Genomic DNA, 15625 nt, shown 5'->3' on the forward strand with positions numbered 1-15625 from the left:
CGCTAAGATGTTTTATTACCTATTCATACGTGATATCTGCAAATTGTCATATGTTCGTTTGTCACGCACAGTGTTATATGCACAAGATTATTTAACAAATCAAACCAAACTAGCGTCATTAAAGAGAGTTTTTGAAAAACAAAGTCCTTATTTAGTGGCCATCGTTATTAGAGGGGAGATGTGTTGTGCACTTAACACAAGTTAATTTATCCATTTTGTACCAGTTCGTTGTCATTGTTACGCACATGTCAGCAATCTACATTGTTTCCATTCACATACATTGCGCCAAATAGCCAACACAATTTTAATTGTTCATATTTGTGCTCGGGTTTTTCCCTTTAAATTTTTGTAAATGTGGTTTGCAATTGCTATTTGTAGGGTGTCGTACATTTCACCCCAAAAATTATCCATTTAAATAACTATACGGAAAGTTTCTGATGCAGTTTTTTTATGACGCATTCATAATCTGTGATACAATGTTGGTTAACGAAATTCTGAATTTAAATACCAGTCATGTTTATAGAGCATTACATATTTCATCGTTTAAATGGATGGGAACGTACATTTTACTCAATTGTTGGACATCGACATTTTTATTAATAAAACATATTTTGCAATATCATAGTTGATTTATTCTATAAATAAGAAGTTTTGTATTTTATAATCATAGCAAAATGACACATTTGTTTTTCCTTGTGTTTACCTTATTTCAGTTTGTCACATTTAAAAATAATATTACTTTATAGCGCTTCCTGCACTGAATATACCAAACAAATTATAAATATCTTGTCGAAATATCAATTATTAATATCCGTATATTTTGTTACTTGCATGATTGTTATTTTATGAGGATGTACCTTTGTAGGGCGCAATTCTATCATTGATATAGTTTTACCATGAATTTTTATATCATAAGTGTCATGAATAATTTGTTTGTTCGATAATTATATAAAATACGTCCTTTATTACAGTTATTACTGACCCAATAACACCTTATGAAATATGAACATATGTTATAAACATTATATTATATTAGCTACTAATTGAATATTGCGAGCATGAATAAATATATTTAAATATAATATTAACTGCTTATGTGACCCAGTTATTTTTGCCCATTACTGGTTCGCAGAAATATTGTGCAGACACACAGTTCAACAAACTAGATATTTTAATACTAGAGAAGGAGTCTGTATAAAGTATTAGTTGCTCATGTGACCCCAACAATTACGCACACAATTTACAAATATACAAGCATGCTAGTAATGAATTAAGATTCAACACCATCATGGTCTACCTAATATATAACCAGGAATGTTTTGAGGAAGTGAAGAAATCAGTATATAATTTAAATGACAGGAAAATACAATACCTAGATATTTGTAGCATGACACCACGGGCTGGCCCCCATAGTACCACTTCTCAGAGTTCCATAGATGACCTCCATTTTTAAAAGCTATAACCTTTGTCTTTTCTATGTTTACTACCATTTTCCACTTTTTGCAATATAAATTAAGTTTATTAAATAAACGTTGCAACCCTACTATTGAATCAGAGAACATTGTTACATCATCCGCGAATAATAAACAAAATAATTCCGTATCATGCGAAGAAAGTTGAATCCCATGTTGTTCCGTTGTTTCCAGTTCAGTTACCAACTCGTTGATAAAAAAGAGAATAAAAAAGGGCTCAACGTAGAGGCGAACACCAGTTGGGCACTCGAAATAATCTGTAAAACCACCAACGGTCCTCACACAGGACATAATACATTATAATACATACTTGTCAAAATTTTGAACATTTTACCACTTATTCCCGCTTTTAATAAGGTATACCAAAGTATTTGTCCCTTTACTCTGTCGAAGGCCTTCGAAAGTCTACAAAGGCACAGTAGAATTTACTCCGTTTTTTTGTTAGAAATTTCTGGACGATAGATTGAAGAACAAACACATTGTCAAAAGTGGAATAGCCACGTTTAAATGCCGCCTGTGCTTCGTCTACCCTTTGAAGGGTCTCCGCCCAGAAATAAAGCTGTTTATTTAAGATGAAAATAAAAAAAATCCCCAAAACATTCAGTAACGAAATCGGCCTGTAGTTTCCTGAGTTGTCTGAATTTCCTTTCTTGTGAATGGGTACAACAATTGCCCTAGCCCAATCATGTAGAAAGTTACCAGAGTCAAAGATATTATTAAAAATAATGTTTACGTAAGGGGTTAGAATATTTATTGATGCCTTGAAATACTCCCCATGCTGTTTTTTCCGTTTTTTAAGGAATTTATGCTTTGGCGAATCCCATCCTCGATAATAGTCCCATTTAAAAGGTACCAATCTATTTCCATATTTGTGTTGGGGAGAAAAACATCGGCTACATCGATCATCTTTTTTATATCCTTTGCTAAAATAATATCTTCTACATTTGAACAGGAGAAGAAAGTACTGAAGTATTCAAACCACTGGTCGGATGAAATTGACGAGGTCAATCTAACCCGAATATCATTTACAACATCATGAAGTGCTTTGAGACACTGGAATATCATTGACAACATCATAATGTACTCTGAGACACTGGAATATCATTGACAACATCATAATGTACTCTGAGACACTGGAATATCATTGACAACATCATAATGTACTCTGAGACACTGGAATATCATTGACAACATCATAATGTACTCTGAGACACTGGAATATCATTGACAACATCATAATGTACTCTGAGACACTGGAATATCATTGACAACATCATAATGTACTCTGAGACACTGGAATATCATTGACAACACCATAAAGTACTCTGAGACACTGGAATATCATTGACAACACCATAAAGTACTCTGAGACACTGGAATATCATTGACAACACCATAATGTACTCTGAGACACTGGAATATCATTGACAACACCATAAAGTACTCTGAGACACTGGAATATCATTGACAACACCATAATGTACTCTGAGACACTGGAATATCATTGACAACATCATAATGTACTCTGAGACACTGGAATATCATTGACAACACCATAAAGTACTTTGAGACACTGGAATATTATGTAAAACATCATAAAGTGTTTTGAGACACTGGCATATCATTTACAACACCATAAAGTACTTTGAGACACTGGAATATCATGTAAAACATCATAAAGTGTTTTGAGACACTGGCATATCATTTACAACATCATAAAGTACTTTGAGACACTGGAATATCATTTACAACATTAGGAATGTTGAATATGAAGCCATAATAGTGCGTTGAAACACCGGAATATCATGAACAGCATCGGAATAAATCATAAAATATATAAACTATAAGAAGTGATTTTAGACAATTGATATGATCCAAAACATGTGGAATGTTGCAAAAAAATTTATAAGTTTTTTGGGACAACAGAATATTATATTATTATTATTGCTCACGAAGTGATGCAAATTTGTTTAGAATATATCTTCGTGCCGTTAGTTGACGTCATATGTGGGTCATCTGATACACCTGACACTGGATCTGTGGCTGTAACAAAAATACACATACACATGCGCTTGGGTTTACGTAGGTCAATTGTATCATCTTGAAACAGGAAAAAGGGCACTGTCGTGAAAATATACTCTATGATATATCTTTTACAATGATAAGGGGCTGACCATTCGATATCCTAGGGGCCAGGTAGATTGAAATGAAGCCTCCTTTTTTCCCCTATCTGATATGGAAATATTTTTTTTTCAGCAGACCTTGTCTCTACTTTTTTTTGCACTCAACAGTTGTTTTAATTTTTTTTCAGTACTTTAAAGCGGGGGGGGGGGTCGTCACCTGCGCACGCGCGGGAATTGAGTCCCAAGCAACGATAACAACACACGCTAAAAACGCAAAGGCTCATGTGCAGGCGCTTGTTTATGATAAGCAAAAACGCGCTATGGCCATCTGACGCATGCGCAGGTGACAACTCCCCCCGCTTTAAGTAAAGTAAATGACTTGTATATTAGCCCTCTTTATCATCATGAAAGGGTTTTGCTATCAGTCCACCTTCTCGATGTTTTCTCTTTTCCAAACCACGATCTTTCAAACCAGGCTTCTAAACAGTACACTAAACTACTTGACATTTATTTACCGACTCACCTGAAACATTTCTGATCATTCTGGTAAAGGAGGAGAAGAACGCGTTTGCAGATATCAAACGCCTGGCTGGAAAAGAACATCAGGCTCTGGCTGCTGAAAAACTAAGGCAATTCTTCAAACAGTCAAGGGAACTAAGTGCAGGACCCCGAAAGGGTAGGAAACGCACTTCTCGCCTTAAATAAACCAGTGCTTCGACACACAAACCAAACGGTCCTTTTCAGGGCCACCACATCCTTCCAAAAGTGAACTACCACTATTACTATGTCCATACAATCAATAACGCGAAATGCAATAACACTTCTCACGTAAGAAACACATTGCAAGATGCAAACGAATAAAGAAATACAATGCAAAACTGGCCAAAAATAAACGGTTGGCTGATCAAGCTCAGTTGGTCTCAAATTTTATTTGTCGAGTAAAATTTGAACCCCAACAGAGGTCATTACCCTTGGCAACGGACTCAATTTTATACCAACCCCCACCTAAGTTATCTAGGAGAATGCGTCACATACCTTGACCTTGACCTTTACAAAGGACAACGCTTCCATGGTCTGAATATATTAGACGTGAAAACGCATACTAAGACAACGAAAACGTTTCAATATTTGAAACGTGATTCTTGTCGCTCTATATCAGTGTTCAAATGATTTATTAAGGCGAAACTATTTGGTGTGCTCGAACATGTAATAATCTAAACGATTTTTTACATAAACGTAATTGAACAATTGCGCGATAATGATATCGAAAATATATTCACAACTACATTCAACCCTTACATACAAGGGTCTAAGCTCAAAAGAGCCATATTAAAAACTGGGACTAAATTCGGAATGATCAGTTACTCGGTATCATTTACCCAAATCCTCCCCTTATTGCATTTCGTAGAAATACTAATTTGAAAGATAAACTTACAAGTTCTACTCTACGTACTGACAAACTCGTGAAAAACGACACACCAAACAGCGAAGAATTACTTTCGATTTTAACTAAATTGTACAATGAAAGTAAACGTCGAACATTCTGAAAGCTAAATAAATCGATCGATTCGGTTAAGTACTGTTCCGACTGAAGGGTTCAACAAAGAACCCGAAACAGCACCATCACACTAATGAATAATCCAATTACGGATAAATTTGAGTGCTGTATCGACATAGGCTTTCTTCGTATTCAGTTTCGTATTCCAATATTGTTTCCGTGCTTACTTCTATCAGGATCACACCTGAAATATTTTAACACGGAATAATACGACTGTTACGTATTTAGTTACTGCCCTCAGTCGGTGAGATGTTCGTCAATCCACCACCCCCATCGATAATAAATGCATTGTTAGAGATAGTTTATACATAAATAGAGCAGAAAGCCATTGTGAAAGAATTGTTAAACAACATAGTTCATCAACTTGAAATGTATAAATAATATTAACATGTTTAAATCTAAATCAAATCTCATTTCTAAATATTGAATAATAACTGTCATCAATAACGATAACCTGCAATACCGGATATTCACAAGCTAGTAGATTTTATCATCCTGATTTTTCTCCAATTTTCCTTGTTAACTGGCGGTGACTTTCATGATATGTACATTTTGTAGGTATGTAATTATTTTGCAATTCAACATTAGACAAATTAATTTCAGTCTGAAATCACAATGATTTCCATCATGCAATGTGAACATATAATAGTATAGATACAAAAAATCAACAAATGTTACTACATACAGAAAATCACATTTGACAAAAACAAAGCCCAGCATGCATTGTGATTACAACCTCTCCCTCGTAATACATGCATAATTTAGAAGTGATTCACATTTCAATTACTTAATTGGTCAGAGCAAATTGTTATTAGGGCATGCAGAGAGGGGCAGTTTTGAAGAATCCAATGATTAATTTGGAAAAAAATGAAAATCAACGTAAAATGGCAGGTTAATTTTATTTCAAAGTAGCAAATTAGAAAATCTGGCAATGACAATAGATAATTCCAATGAAACACAAAGTGAGTATAATGTTCCCATAACCATGCTAATATGAAGGAAAAAAGAAATAAAATCCCAGCTAAATCAAGATACTGCGGAATTGTCATTTATATTTTTTGTTCTCGCTTGTGCAAGACGATCGTGAACAGAGTTAGTCAGTTGACAACCAGCTCCGGGCCAGTGTCGTGCGTTGCAGTTACCCAAATAATAATTGACATGTATATTAGACACATCAGTAAGAACAAGATACTACGAAATAATATTGGTGTTTGTCACATTTTACTTATGTAATATGCACATTTCATTTATGACACAATCTGATTAAAATCCGATGTAGGTATGAGGCTCCAATTTTTTAATTATTATTATTTTTTTAATAACCCTATATATTATATTTATTTGTATTTTAGTTTGGATATGTCGATTTTTTGGTTTTTCTTGCCGTTAATCAGTTTTTAGAAAATCGTGTCCCAGTCGCCTCTAGATAGAGGCAACTGGGACACGATTTTCTAAAAACTGAATGACAATCATGCTCATGGACCGTTGATCCTATCATAGCTAGTGTTTCAGACCACGTGATCTAAGTGTTGGTATTGACAAGCATAGGCATTCATATTCGACTTTAGTCTGTCGAAAGAAAACATAATTTTTTATGCAGATTTAGTTTCGTCGAATGACTATGTTTTTCCCAGGCTAATTATAGTTTTTACATCATGGTTGAGCGGGGTAAAGCAGATTGGTTCTATGCGAGTAAAACTCGTCACGCGGGTTATAATTCACTATCCAATCTCACTCTTCAAACTTCTGATGACATACATTGACTATATATATTAACATAGACATAAACATATATATTTATAAACCATTATTTTAGTTATGATTTATAACGTATAACTACCAGTGTGACATTTATTTTCTATCTAGGAACAAACGCAATTTTACTTCCATGCCATGTTGGTTTGTCAAGTCAATTAAAATATGGAGTACGCCATCATTGCTTTGTGGCAAGAACGAGAAAACTGGAGTGGGCATGTGAGGGTGAATTTTATTAACTAAGAACAGACACGTTGGGGCAATGTATATGACATGTTCACGGTGAACTTGAGACTATTAAAATTAAGTCAGATGTCAAGGTCGAAGGTTGTTGGTCGAAAAAGATAATTTATTTGCTTCAAGTATGAAGAACAAGTTGAAAGTACAACACAAATATTACATTATCAGGTCACGCAAATGAGCTGGGTACAAGGGTCAATTAAGTGAAAGATCTATGAGACCACAGCTTCACCTGTTGTCTTTATCAAATATAATTGTTTGCTAGTTTGTGATCATTATATTAAAGGTATGTCCACGTATATGAACCCACAAATATTACATTATCCGGTCACGCTGGGTGCAATTCAATTCTAATTTCAGGTAAACTGAGATTTTTAACTGGTCCAAAGTGCGCTCGCATGAGACAAGTAATGGAAGGGGGTTCTAGAGCTGCACTGTATAGTGATAAATTATTATACTGCTGTAAGTCTGTTGTCAACACTTATAGTGGTACAATACCTGTCAGACTTTTAAATGAGAATGAAACTGATCATTTAGTGGTAGTACTGTTGAGTCATTTCAAAGTACGATACACTGGTGGCCCAACCCTTTATATTTATGAAGCTGTGTACACAAAAATGCTTCATATTATGTACAAATAATCCAACACACTGATTCGGATATTGATGGATTCGTCTACCAAATGAATATTACAAAACATGGCAACCATTAGTGAAACCACATACATACTTAACAAAGCCTCATAAAACAAGTCAAACCCAGTTAATGTCTCTTCTACAGTGCTACATATGCGTCAGCAATATGACTACTATGCGTCATCACTTAAATATTTTTAGCATTTTTTCTGTTTTTTAATCTTTTAATCTTTGTGTCTCCCTGTCATGCAAAACGAGTCGAGTCGGCAACATTAATGTGTTCACTCTTAAATCAATGTTCATAAAATGTCGAGGTAGAAGTTTGTTTTAACGAAACAAGTAATTAATGTATTTAAAATTAAAATGCTGAAACACAATTGATTATAGTTTTACGACGTTTTAGTATTAATACCATTTATTACCAGCATATTAATGACTTGTTCTTATTTTGATTAGCGCTAATATCAACCAAACCATTTTCACCACAGGGGTGTCGGTAGTCATTCCTTGAAAAAAATTCAAAGATTCTCTCATTTTGGACATTATATTTTGAACTATTTAGAGGATTCACTTAAGACAAAATAATTCAAACTAAGATAAATAACAGCAAGTTTATAGAAATAAACATTTTTGTGAGAAAGTGAGCACAACATACTTCTGGGAATAGAATAACCTTATCAACAACAAAAAATAGTCTAACCTGTATTGTTTTCGATGAGCTGTCAAATGTCAGGTCAGCGTCTGTTTTACATGTAACTACTATTATTATACATCTGTCACCGTAATGCCATAAATTACAGCGTTTCGTAATTTTGCGGTATTTTACATGGTATTTTCATCGTACATATAATGAAATGCGAAATCCAAATATGGAATGATTACGCGCGTAAGCCCAGACAGTACGCCGTCGGTCGATACTGTCGCTGTACTGTCTCCGTGCATACTTTGAGGTATCCACGTAATAACCTCATATTATTTATCTCCTAAATATGTTTTTTTTTTAAATGTTGTATGTTGAAAACATGTTAAAAATAATAATACACTATTCCGTGGTGTTATCTCCTTGTGCAGCATGAATTTATTTTATCAAAATCCATACTCAAGGTATCATATTAAGTGACTTTGATATAACAGCTACTGAATTGCTGGCTCTAGAAAACATGAAAAGTTGATGCCTTCACATACTGCTTTCAAAAACATGCAACAGCCAAATTAAATCCTGAAATTATGTTGCCCAATTTAAAGTGTGAACTCTCAAGAGCATCAACTCAAGAAACTGAAAAATCAAGAGTTGTATATCTTGGTATATTAAATGAACCATGTGACAATTTAGAATCGGTGAAACATGTCCTCGAAAAATGTTATACCATTTTTCAAATTGATAAAAACAATCAGTATTTAGTTGTCCAAATTGAAATATGAATAGTTGGATGATACCCATGCCAGGTGACTGGCATATTTTAAAGAATACTCATCCTGTATTATTTGAAATTTATCTTGATAGCGATCTTGGGGAAATCGCAAAAACTACTTCTTTGAGTATACTGAAAATAGGTGTAAAAAAGATGACACTTACAAATTCTGGTCGGCATTTGTACATAGGAATTGTTTTTCCTATGTATGTCTGTATATAGCATTTAGAGTTTCAAATTTGTCACTGCGAATGGGCGCTCTCAAACAATTCGCTCCATTGTACCATGCTTATGATAGACAAACATACCCAAGACTTGTACCAAAGCACTTGCTTGATATGTTAAAAGCCCCATCAAGTATAATAGATCAACTTAGTTCAGGAGGTTTCACTGTCAGTCTATCTGGCTGTACATGGAGGGAACTGGCTTTGGATGAGGCTCATGAACAGTGTATAAATCTAAATGTGAAAACAGCTGTTCACAAGCCTTCACCAGAATTTCTGGATAATATGGCAAAATATTTACCCCACAAAGCTGCAAGAACAAATTGTACCAAAAAGTCACACATCTAAGGACAAATACAGAGAAGAGAATCACAGTGTCACTGTGTGAGAAAAAATGATGAGGGCCTCTATCAAATTTACCTTGCTAAAATAAATGAAAGTTTTGCATTTAAACCTGTAGCTGAAAACGGGATTAATCAAAATGTTTACTGACACTATAGCAACTGGTTCTATTCATGAGGACTTGATGCAATTTTATTAAGTTGGTCAAAGGGGCCTGTATGATTATATCAATAGTAGGTTGTTGAACATACATAATGCTCCTGTGAGACAGAAGAAACTCAAAAGTTTTTCTGAAAAAAAAGTTTTCTGAAAAAAATCGATACAAAGAAAGGTTAGACCATCAGCAGCTGATAACAAATTATTAGATCAGTGTCTGAAACGACAAATGTCGCATTCAATAAAAAGTGGTTCTGCCATTTCAAGTTTCTTTCAATTTATTGTGAAGCAGATGGAACACTCCACCATCAAAGTAAAAAATCCAACTCAACAAAGGTGTACTGCAAGAAACCTGTGATGTAGTAAGAGACTCACTGCCTCATAATTGGCTTCCTGTAACTGTTATTTTTGAAGGAATGTTTCTAATTCAATCAGTCCCATTGCGTTCACACCATAAAATAATTGTAAACAAATTGTAAGATCGGTTGCACGCGCAGATAACAAAATATAATGTACGTAAGACTATCGTCTGCGCAACACTCGATAAGCTTTAGAATAAAATACCACTCTGTTTGTTATGCTAAAGACTGTAGTCGTTTTATACAACAACAGTACAACTGGCGACGAGGATTTAACTGGTTAAAGATAGTTCTGAGGTCTCAACTGAAGGTAATTCAATTTTCTTGATGAATCCCGCATTTTTTGTACATGGTGAAAATATCACAACTGGCCCACGTTGGGAGGAATGAATGAATAAGTTTAACACATTTCTTGTTGCCTATGACATAACTGATAAAGTGAGAAAACGAGCTTTATTACTGTGGAGATGAGATTACGGACATTTTCGAGACGCTTCCAGACAGAGAAGGCGGCGATGACGTGTAGGAAACAGCGACAAAGGCTTTGAACAAATACTTCTTGCCAAAAGTGAACAAAACATATGAAGTAAATGTTCTCCGACGTACTGTTCAGAAATCTGATGAATCCCTTAACCAATAATATACACGTTTAAGACATTTAGAAAAAAAACTTTGGTTTTCACGATGTCGCAAATTGTGTTGTCGTGTGTGTCGTCAAATCTACGCCGCAAAGCGCTCCGAGATGATTTATCGCTAGCAGCTTTGTTGGTTTCCGGTCGTGCATTTGAGCTGTCAGAGGATCATGCCAAGGACATAGAAAGTCATGAGCCTGAAATGACAGAGGTCAAAGCAATACATACTAAAATAAAGTAGGGGCCAACAGTCACACCGAAATAGAACGAGTAATATACAGTCCAAAAATAAGCGTGACATTAACAGAAAATATTTCAAATGTGGAGGAAATTTTCCACATAGTGGACAGTGTCCAGCTAAAGGCAGAGAATGTCGACAATGTAAAAAAAATGGACATTTTGCCAAAGTGTGTCGTAACAAAACAAGACAGGTGAACACAGCTACAACAAGACAAAGTTCATCATCTGGTGATGAATATGCATGTCAAATTACAGTCTTCAGTATCCAGCAAACAACCAAACACCGAGGTTTCTATTCAAGGGCAGATAGTCAAGTGCATAATAGATTCTAGTGCAGGTACAAACATGATGGATGAAGTGACATATTTGAAGTTAAAGGATGTTAAATTGTCACCCACTGTTGAAAAAGTGGGTGAAAATTACAGTAAATGTAGAAACGCCTGCAACACAGATGTCTAAGGCCACAAGGTTTCATGTTGTATCTTGCTCTGCTGGTAACTTACTAGGATACCAAACTGCTACTGATCTTGGATTGATACATATTGTTGAATCATTGTCAACAAATACAGTACATGAAATTGTTCAGGACTATGCTGACCGATTTGAAGGCCTTGAGCTCCCTAAAGCAGTACTACATATCGACGAGTCTGTACATCCAGTTGCCCAGCAACATCGCCAGAGTGCCATTTCATATTCGTGACCAGGTAGAGGTTGAAATAAACAAGCTCAAAAAATTGAATATCATTGAGGCAGAAGAACCAACGCCATGGGTCTCACCAATAGTTATAGTGCCCAAGAAATCTGGCATAAGGATTTGTGTTGACATTCGAGCTGCCAACCAAGCCATAGGCTGAGAGAGACATCCTATGCCCACCATAGGAGATCTCATTGTAGATCTGAACAGGGCAACAGTTTTTAGTGAAATAGATCTCAATCAAGGATATCATCAAATGGAGCTTGATAAAGAGTCGCGATACATCACTACATTTGCCATACAAGCGAATTTCGGGGTCAATTCAGCTGTTGAGATATTTCAAAAGGCTGTTTCAGCTATAATTCAAGGAATTAGCGGCGCCGGAAATATTTCAGATGACATCATTGTGTTCGGCAAAACACAGAAAGATCATTATGAAATGCTGAGAGCGGTATTTCACAGATTGAGGAAATACAATATTACAGCCAACCCTGAGAAGTGTGAGTATAGCCGATCATCAATCCAATTCTACAGTCATGTATTTTCGGGTGCAGGGGTAGCCGCAGATGAGATGAAGGTGACCACAATATTGAATGCCAGTGCACCACAGAGTGCAACAGTATATTGCACATTTCATACCCGATTTTGCAACAATTACTGCACCACTCCGCATCTTATCACATAACTACGTGAAATGGAAATGGGGAGAAGAGGAACAGAAATCCTTTGGTGATCGTAATGAAGTATTTCAATCCGGATTTTCAGATCGAGTTAATAGTGGATGCCAGTCCAACAGGTCTTGGTGCAATTTTAGTGCAGATAACGGCTAATGGACAGAGTAATGTTATAGCCTATGCAAGCTGTGCCCTCACAGATCCTGAGTCCTGTTATAGCCAGGCAGAATGAGAAGCCCTCACCATAATATGGGGCTGTGAACATTTTTATCTATACTTATTTGGGTCTGAGTTTATTGTTGCCAAATGCAAAATTGACGACTAGGATTGAACGACTGAGTCTGCGGTTACAACCATACAAGATCAGCGTAGTATACCGTGATGGTAAAACCAATCCAGCCGACTACATGAGTCATCACCCTGACAAAACAAAACAGCATTCAAAGAATCACAAATCACGCATTGTCAATTTTGTGACTGAAAATGCTCTGCTCCAGCCATGACGTTACAAGAAGTTCAAGAGGCTACCAGTGAAGACAAAGTGCTACAAAATGTGTCAGATGTCATAATGACACAAAAGTGGTATAACCTTGATGCACACGTTGCGCTTTGCAAGAATTATAATATAATATAAATAGACAGATTTGTTGAGAAAACCATAGCGAAATGTATACCATGTCAAGCAGCCACTCATGGTTCGAAACCAGTCACAGAACCGCTAAGATGTCACCACTGCCAAAGGGTACATGGAGAGATTATCTGTTGATTTCTGTGGTCTCTTTTTCAAACGGTAACTACCTATTAGTAGTCATAGACGACTACAGCAGATATCCAGAGGTGGAAATATTGAGGTCCACTTCAGCTGATGCTGTTATACCGCATCTAGATGCGATATTTGCAAGACAAGTAATGCCTGATATACTGCGATCGGACAATTCTCGTTGTTATTCGGTGCCATGAATACTGCGCAAATGTGACATTTTTCGTTATAAACATTGAATAGCGTTATAGACATTATCCAAAGAAGGGATGTAGTATCGTGACCTTTAACCTTAGATTATGAGCATTACGTATCTTGTAAGATCGGTGCACGTGCAGATAACAAAATATAATGTACGCAAGACTATCGTCTGCGCAACACTTGTGAACGATAAGCTTTGGAATAGAAAAAAATATTTGGCTCCAAACAAAGAGCTTTTACTTGTTGGTGGTTTTCATGGGACAAAAAAGGGGAAAGCATATGCAATTAATTCTCAGGGTGTTTATGAACATAATGCATATAGTGGAATTCATGATGGTTACATACATCAGTTTGCTAGGATAGCAATATTTTAATATTTTCACCAGACACCAATGTTTATTATATTGCACTTCCACTGATAAATGAACAGTTAACTAGCAAATCCATTCTCATTCAACTCAGTGCAAAAGCTGGAGACAGGAAATAATTGATATTAATAAATTTAGGACAGCTCTGTCCAATGACCCAGATTTAGCCCAAATTGATACTATGGGGGAAATGTTTACAAACACTCTTTATAACATCTGGCTGTGATTTCATTGCATTTGTTGTTGGCCATGGAAAAGCAGCTTTTCTGAATTGTTTTTACCAATTTGCAGAAATTATTCATGTTGGTAAAGTTGCCCCAGGTACACTCGCTCACACAAACAATGATCACCAGTCAACATGACTTCTATATTTTTATAGATTAATTGGTACTGTATATTACCAGAAGTACCACTCTGAGTTTAGGCCCGAATATGACAGCCCATATAACTTGTATAGATCATTATCAAGTCAATATCCAAACATTACCGAGCTGCATACAAAATGGTTGGAGAAAATAAGGAATACAATTCATGTTAGGGTAAGGTGTGAGGATGATTTAATGCCCAATGATATAGCTTTACAATACCACTGGCAGAGAACATGTTTCATATCAAGTATTTGGGGACAGTGTTATAAGAGGGACATTTCTCTTCCACCCTATACTGATTCTGGGTATAAAATTGAAGGGACTGTACTGTAACCAATATGGGATGGTGAAGAAAATACAAACAAAATACAAGAAAAAGTTGCAAATGTGAAAAAATCATGCTGCAAAAAACAACAATGCAAATGTAAAAAGAAAGAATACTATGTGGACCTGGCTGTAGTTGTCAAAATTGTGTCAATACTGGTGAGCCACAGTCTACTTTGTTGGACATTATTATTGACGAAACACAACAAATAAATGAAGAAGTTCTAGATATTGAAGTTGAAGAAGACAGTGACTATGAAGAGAAGTGTGACTATAAGATATCTGATAATATTGAAGAAATACCAGAGAATGATGATCCTGATAATACATATAGTGATACTGACTAACAATAACACTATTATGAAAAAGGGAATATAACATATAAAACAAATAAACGTATACAAAATATACATGTAATGATGTATTGTAATAGTTAAACATATCTATATTACCCCCGGGCTTTCACGAGTTTCTAAAACTATTTCCGGGTTTTGTGGCTTTAGTTTTTATCGTAAACTATGTGAAAACCTTGTAAAAATTACTGTAAATCATGCAGAAAATATCATTTGTTATTACTATTGCACTGTATTTCACTTTAAACGATGGTCTGTTTTCATAGGTTTACAAATGCGTCATTTACGTTAACAAGGTCTGAGGCTGTTGAAATTGAGTTTGATATGGGTTCAAAGTGCTTAACCCTGTTTTTACAGCTTATCAGTGAAAGTCATACATTCCCATTCATGCAATGTAAAGACCATTTTAGCATACGGGATCACTCGACAAGATCAACCTTTGATTTCATTTACTTTATTTCGATATAACATCAAACCAACCACCAGACCGGTGATATATTGTAGTTAAAATCATGAGTTTCTGAATAATTTCATGTATTTCGAGCAAATATACTTTTTTAGCCAGCATTAAACTTTCAACGTTTTACAGACTTTGGTATAGCAGGCCTCCATCTTTTTTGTCTAGATGTGTTACCAAAACGAGGCTGTCCTAGCTACCCAGAGGCTTGTGTGTACGCTGTGTACTTCCGTTGTCATCGTGCGGGTAATGCATATTAATTATATGAAATATTGATA

Source organism: Saccoglossus kowalevskii, chromosome 14, assembly GCF_978046115.1.
Source record: "Saccoglossus kowalevskii chromosome 14, keSacKowa6.1, whole genome shotgun sequence".
NCBI classification, from domain to species: Eukaryota; Metazoa; Hemichordata; class Enteropneusta; family Harrimaniidae; genus Saccoglossus; species Saccoglossus kowalevskii.